The sequence below is a fragment of the Nothobranchius furzeri genome, chromosome 4 (assembly GCF_043380555.1).
Source record: "Nothobranchius furzeri strain GRZ-AD chromosome 4, NfurGRZ-RIMD1, whole genome shotgun sequence".
NCBI lineage: Eukaryota > Metazoa > Chordata > Actinopteri > Cyprinodontiformes > Nothobranchiidae > Nothobranchius > Nothobranchius furzeri.
The window spans coordinates 618,870-625,890 of record NC_091744.1 but is presented as its reverse complement, the minus strand read 5'-3'; the positions used below and the strand labels follow the sequence as shown (position 1 = coordinate 625,890).

Below are 7,021 nucleotides of genomic sequence, written 5' to 3'. Positions count from 1 at the left end.
TAAAATGATCAGACACCCCAATGTACAATTAATTCAGTACAAAATTCTACACAGAGTACACTATACAGGTCATCGGATGTTCAAGATGGGGTTTGTGTCGTCTGACACCTGTACACACTGCACAAACAACATTTCTGACAATTACATTCATGCACTGTGGTCCTGCCCACCTGTCCAGGAATTTTGGGGTAGAGTATGTGAGGATCTGTCAAAATGTCTGAAATGTCATATCCCAGCTTCCCCCTCTCTTTGTTTACTGGGACAGCTGCACGATGTCCCGATTGCAACATCTTTGGTTCACGTGGTTCTGACTGCCATATGCATCGCTAAGAAAACTATCCTCTTGAATTGGAAAAATAGAGAAAGTCTCTGCATTAACCAGTATAGAAATCTTTTGTTAGATCATATTGCACTTGATATAGCCTCTGCTTCCACTTCAGATGAATCTCTCTGGGCTCCTTTGATCGGTTCCATCACATAGCGAGGGTGGGGGGCCATTGATGTTGTCCTGTGGGGGGGTGTGGGGTCTGAGTTTGGAGTATCCGGATGTTCCCTGGAGGTGGGTTCACTGGGGGTGTCTGGGACTGGGGGGCTGTTGCCCCCCTCTGGAGGTGCTTGGGTTGCCTCGGGGGGTGGACTACTGGCGGTTGTGAGTGGGGCCCCTTGGGGATCTTGGCGGCGGCCATGGGTCACTGCCTGGCGGCTGCAATACCCCTGGGCGGGTCTGGGTGGGGGCCTGGGGGTCTGTGTTTGGGGGTTGCCGGCCACGTGTGGGGATCTGGGCGGGGCCTTGGGGGTCAGGTCCTGACATGTATGCTGCCGGGAAGAAGGCAGGAACACTCAGCAGTGCCTGGCCCGGGTTCGGGGGCATCAGGTAGACCTTGGCTCCTCTGCCGTTCCATCACAGGGGAGGGGGAGGTCCAGGACGGGGAGGACCAAACCTTACCTGGATGTCCCATGTCTTATATATTCTGGAAGTTGTGCAAATGCAGGGGTGGGCATAGATATTCTGCTGGGATGGGGCTGGGTTGGTGCCCTCGGACTCCGTGAGGCTCTGTAATGCTGCTGCTTTGGGCCCTGGCAGGATGGGCTGGGGTCTCCATGCCCTGGGTGGCAGTTTGACAACAGAGGTGCCTATTGGGGCCAGTAGGGGAGCTGGCTCCCTGGAGGGCTAAGCCCAACCAGCAATTCCTCCTGATCCCCGCATATTTCTCTCCTCCTGCTCCCTCACATCATCACACAAACATACACATAGGACCTTGGGGGGTGGGCAAGTCAGGGAGTGCGGGTATGGACCCCATTTCCGCATTCCTGTGGCAACCTGCCCCCCAATTTTATTTGCACCTTATACACTTCCACTGACGACATTCCACACAAACACACACTTAGGGCCTTGGGAGTGAGCACATTCAACGGCATTTGGCAGGGGGATATTTCAGCCTCCTCCCGAGTGCCGGTGCCCACTTCCAATTTTAAACTGCACTTAGACACTGATGGCTGAGGGTGTAAGTGGGGTGGTGCGGTGGCATCAGCTGGCATATGCCGGATGATGCCCGCACTGCCCACTCACCACAGCCATGGAATACACCTCATGATCACACAACACTATATTGGAGCAGGTGGAGGGAGACTAGGGGTCTTAGCCACCTCTGTTGTTGCTAGGCTTCCTGGGGCTGGAGGCTAGGAGGGAGATCTGGCCGTCTGGTTGGGGTCTGGGGTGGTGGGTTGCTGTGCTCAGCGTTGGGCGGGGGAGCCTGCTCATCAGCACCCCAGCAGAAAGGGTCAAACTCTGGTTACCGGTGATGGTTGTACCCAATGTGCAGCAGTACCGGGACCAGAGTGAATAGGGTGTGTATGGGGAGCATGAGTGGGTGTCCGGCGTGCATTTTTGTAAGTCTTGGGTTGTATGTGTATGTGTGAGCATGAGGGAGGGAGTGTGTGACTGTGTTTGTGTATGACTGTATATGTCAGGTGGGGCCTTTGGGTCCTCCCCTCTCCTGGAACTTCTCTTGATGATATAGATCTTTGTCCCCCCTCCCCCTGCCACACCTGGTGTGGGGGCTTGTGCCATGGTCTGCCTGAGTGTTCGTGGCAACCGGGTCTGGGGGTTTAAGATTTTGGCATCTGCCTGATAGATCCCGGTGGCTGCCTGGTGGGGTCTGGGTCCCTGGGCTCTGCTGGGTCCCCGGCGGGGGTGGTCACCTCTGGGTCCCGGGTCGCTGGGTCCCGGGCTCGGCCGGCTAGGGGGTGGGAGGCTGCGGGCGGGCCTGTGGGCTTGCCGCTGATATCTCCAGGGACTCTGCCGGCTGCTGGTTGTGGCCCCCCGGGGCGATCCTCTGTGCCTCTCGAGGGGGGCGGGGGCCTTTCTGGTTGCAGTCTCCTTGGGGTTCCTGCATTCTGGGGCAACGCCTGGATCTCTGGGACTTGGAGCTCCCCCCGTCTCCTGCGCATCTTTGGGGGGCGGATCTGTGGTCCCTCACACTCTCTGTTGGATGCTCCTATAGAGAAACCTTAAATAAACAAGCGCGTGTACACACACAGGTGCTCACATGGTGCTCTCAAAAGTTTGGGCTTGGGCACGTTCAACACATGTCTTAAGACTATGGGGGGCACTTAATGCATTGTGATTTATTATCGTGATTCTTCAGTTAAGCAATGTTGATTATATATATATATATATATATATACATATATATATATATGTATATATATATATATATATATATATATATATATATATATATATATATATATATATATATGTATATATTGTTTTTTGTTTTTTTTTTCATCAAGTTGACGCAGTGATAGGTAGATCTTGTTGTATTGTTGTTGTGTCCCTTTTTTGTGTCCTTTTGTTTTTTTTTTTTTTTGTCTTTTTCTGCAGGTTTAGAAGCAGACACTTGTTCATTGTTTATTTTTGTGGAACCCCCCCCCCCCCTCCTCTCCCTCCACCTTTTCTCTTCCTTTCTCTTTCACCTCTGTCTCCGTGTCTGGTCGGAATTACAAAGCATTCAACAACAATAACAATAAAGTTTTAAGTATCAGGCGTGACATTAAAAGCAAACGCTTTGATGCTCCACCTGAGAATAAATCTGTAAGGCTTGTCACCAGCATTCAGACATCAATTCTGCTTGCTTCACAGCCACACAGGACACGGTAAAAAAAAAAAAAAAAGATGGGAGGACATTTTTTCTACAATCACAAGTTAGCCGTGTCACGGAATTGCTTGTCACGTGTTTACAGGTTATTTAAATTGGTAAATACTCTGCAAACATCAAGTTAGGTAATTGAAGTGAGATTTGAAAGCAATGGATGTTGATTGACTTAGTTTCTTTAAGATCTTTTGCTTTGGTTTGAGACTGGTCCAGTTGCAATATGTTTTAGACTGTTGCAGGATACTGCAATTTGGGGTACATAAACATTTACAGAGAGTCATTGCAGATGTGGAAACAGTTCAATGGTGCAACTCTTGGTCAGCAGAGGATGGTTTCGATCCATCGATCTCTGGGTTATGGGCCCAGCACGCTCCCGCTGCGCCACTCTGCTCGACATTTATTCGCAAAAATGGTCCGCAATTTTTAAAGGTTTGCAAAATTGGAAGCATCTACCAAAATTTAAACAGAAAGCAACACCACAAGAAGTATTATGTGCACAAAGAAGCTATTATGAACATATTGCAGTTCATTTCAATTGATTGACTGTAAATCGTTCTCTGAAATCTATGTTGCCAAAGATGTGTTAATGGCAGAGGTGGGATTTGAACCCACGCCTCCTTAAAGACTGGAGCCTAAATCCAGCGCCTTAGAGCACTCGGCCACAAAGAAAATATGCAATGTCGCCCATCAAAAACTGACTTCTCAAGTTGGGGGGACAACTTTTCTCCAAGAACCAGTTAGCCGTGTCACGGAATTGCTTGTCACATGTTTACATGTTATTTAAATTGGTAAATACTGTGCAAACATCAAGTTAGGTAATTGTAGTGAGATTTGAAAGCAATGGATGTTGACTGACTTAGTTTCTTTAAGATCTTTTGCTTTGGTTTGAGACTGGTCCAGTTATAATATGTTTTGGACTGTGGCAGGATGCTGCAATTTGGGGTACATAAACATTTAAAGAGAGTCATTGCAGATGTGGAAACAGTTCAATGGTGCAACTCTTGGTTAGCAGAGGATGGTTTCGATCCATCGACCTCTGGGTTATGGGCCCAGCACGCTCCCGCTGCACCACTCTGCTCAACATTTATTCACAAAAATGGTCCAATCTGTAACCTTTCAACACATGCCTGCACTGACGCAATTTCTAAAGGTTTGCAAAATTGGAAGCATCTCCCAAAGTTTAAACAGAAAGCAACATCACAAGAAGTACTATGTACACAAAGAAGCAATTATGAACATATTGCAGTTGATTTCAATTGATTGCCTGTAAATCGTTCTCTGAAATCTATGTTGCCAAAGATGTGTTAATGGCAGAGGTGGGATTTGAACCCACGCCTCCTTAGAGACTGGAGCTTTAATCCAGCATCTTAGACCACTCGGCCACTCTACCACAAAGAAAATCTTCAATGTCGCCCATCAAAAACTGACTTCTCAAGTTGGGGGGACAACTTTTCTCCAAGAACAAGTTAGCCATATCTCGGAATTGCTTTTCACGTGTTTTACATGTTATTTAAATTGGTAAATACTGTGCAAACATCAAGTTAGGTAATTGTAGTGGGATTTGAAAGCAATGGATGTTGACTGACTTAGTTTCTTTAAGATCTTTTGCTTTGGTTTGAGACTGATCCAGTTGCAATGTTTTCGACTGAGTCAGGATGCTGCAATTTGGGGTACATAAACATTTTAAGAGAGTCATTACAGATGTGGAAACAGCTCAATCGTGAACTCTTGGATCTCAGAGGATGGTTTCGATCCATCGACCTCTGGGTTAGGGGCCCAGCACGCTCCCGCTGCGCCACTCTGCTCGACATTTATTCACAAAAATGGTCCGCAATTTCAAAAGGTTTGCAAAATTGGAAGCATCTCCAAAAGTTTAAACAGAAAGCAACATCACAAGAAGTATTATGTACACAAAGAAGCAATAATGAACATATTGCAGTTCCTTTCAATTGATCAACTGTAAGTCGTTCTCCGAAATCTATGTTGCCAAAGATGTGTTCATGGCAGAGGTGGGATTTGATCCCACGCCTCCTTAGAGACTGGAGCTTAAATCCAGCGCTTTAGACCACTCGGCCAGTCTACCACAAAGAAAATCTTCAATGTCGCCCATCAAAAACTGACCTCTTAAGATGGGAGAACATTTTTTCTACAATCACAAGTTAGCCGTATCCCGGAATTGCTTGTCACGTGTTTACATGTTATTTAAATTGTTAAATACTCTGCAAACATCAAGTTAGGTAATTGTTTTGAGATTTGAAAGCGATGGATGTTGACTGACATAGTTTCTTTAAGAACTTTTGCTTTGGTTTGAGACTGGTCCAGTTATAATATGTTTTTGACTGTGGCAGTATGCTGCAATTTGGGGTACATAAACATTTAAAGAGAGTCATTGCAGATGTGGAAACAGTTCACTCGTGCAACTCTTGGTTAGCAAAGGATGGTTTCGATCCATCGACCTCTAGGTTATGGGCCCAGCCCGCTCCCGCTGCGCCACTCTGCTCGACATTTATTCTCAAAAATGGTCCAATCTGTCACCTTTCAAAACATGCCTGCACTAACGCAATTTCTAAAGGTTTGCAAAATTGGAAGCATCTCCCAAAGTTTAAACAGAAAGCAACATCACAAGAAGTATTATGTACACAAAGAAGCAATTATGAACATATTGCAGTTCATTTCAATTGATTGACTATAAATCGTTCTCTGAAATCTATGTTGCGAAAGATGAGTTAATGGCAGAGGTGGAATTTGAACCCACTTCTCCTTAGAGACTGGAGCCTTAATCAAGCGCCTTAGACCACTCGGCCACTCTATCACAAAGAAAATATTTAATGTTGCCCGTCAAAAACTGACCTCTTAAGTTGGGAGGACACTTTTTCTACAATCACAAGTTAGCCGTATCACGGAATTGCTTGTCACGTGTTTACATGTTATTTAAATTGGTAAATACTCTGCAAACATCAAGTTAGGTAAGTGTAGTGCGATTTGAAAGCAATGGATGTTTACTGACTTAGTTTCTTTAAGATCTTTTGCTTTGGTTTGAGACTGGTCCAGTTGCAATATGTTTTGGACTGTGGCAGGATACTGCAATTTGGGGTACATAAACATTTAAAGAGAGTCATTGCAGATGTGGAAACAGTTCAATCGTGCAACTCTTGGTTAGCAGAGGATGGTTTCGATTCATCGACCTCTGGGTTATGGGCCCAGCACGCTCCCGCTGCGCCACTCTGCTCGACTTTATTCTCCAAAATGGTCCAATCTGTAACCTTTCAAAACATGCCTGTACTGACGCAATTTCTACAGGTTTGCAAAATTGGAAGCATCTCCCAAAGTTTAAACAGAAAGCAACATCACAAGAAGTATTATGTACACAAAGAAGCAATTATGAACATATTGCATTTGATTTCAATTGATTGACTGTAAATCGTTCTCTGAAATCTATGTTGCCAAAGATGTGTTAATGGCAGAGGTGGGATTTGAACCCACGCCTCCTTAGAGACTGGAGCCTAAATCCAGCACCTTAGACCACTGAGATCTAACAAGAGTAGAACAGACACAAGATTCTTATCTGAGGCCATGAGAATATCATTTGTAACTTTCACTAATGCAGTTTCAGTGTTGTGATACTCTCTAAAACCAGACTTAAATTCCTCAAACAGATCATTAGTGTTTAAATGCTCACATACTTGGATGGCCACTATTTTCGTGAAAAAGATTGTGGCCAAACGTGTGATGCCATGTTGATAATTAAAAAGCCGAACAGGTCCAACCAGCTCCCTCTTTGTGCTTGATTACGTTTCTTAATGGAAACAGGAATTAAATTAAGTGTTATTTGTAGATTCCACCAAGTGGTCACAGATAATTTG

General features: G+C 45.5%; 1 non-coding gene across 1 annotated transcript; it reads right to left on the bottom strand.

The window, feature by feature from the left end:
- Nucleotides 1-4,466: 4,466 nt before the first annotated feature.
- trnaf-aaa (transfer RNA phenylalanine (anticodon AAA)) lies at nucleotides 4,467-4,548 on the bottom strand. The gene has a single exon. It is a non-coding gene; the product is annotated as a tRNA-Phe (tRNA).
- Nucleotides 4,549-7,021: the final 2,473 nt, after the last annotated feature.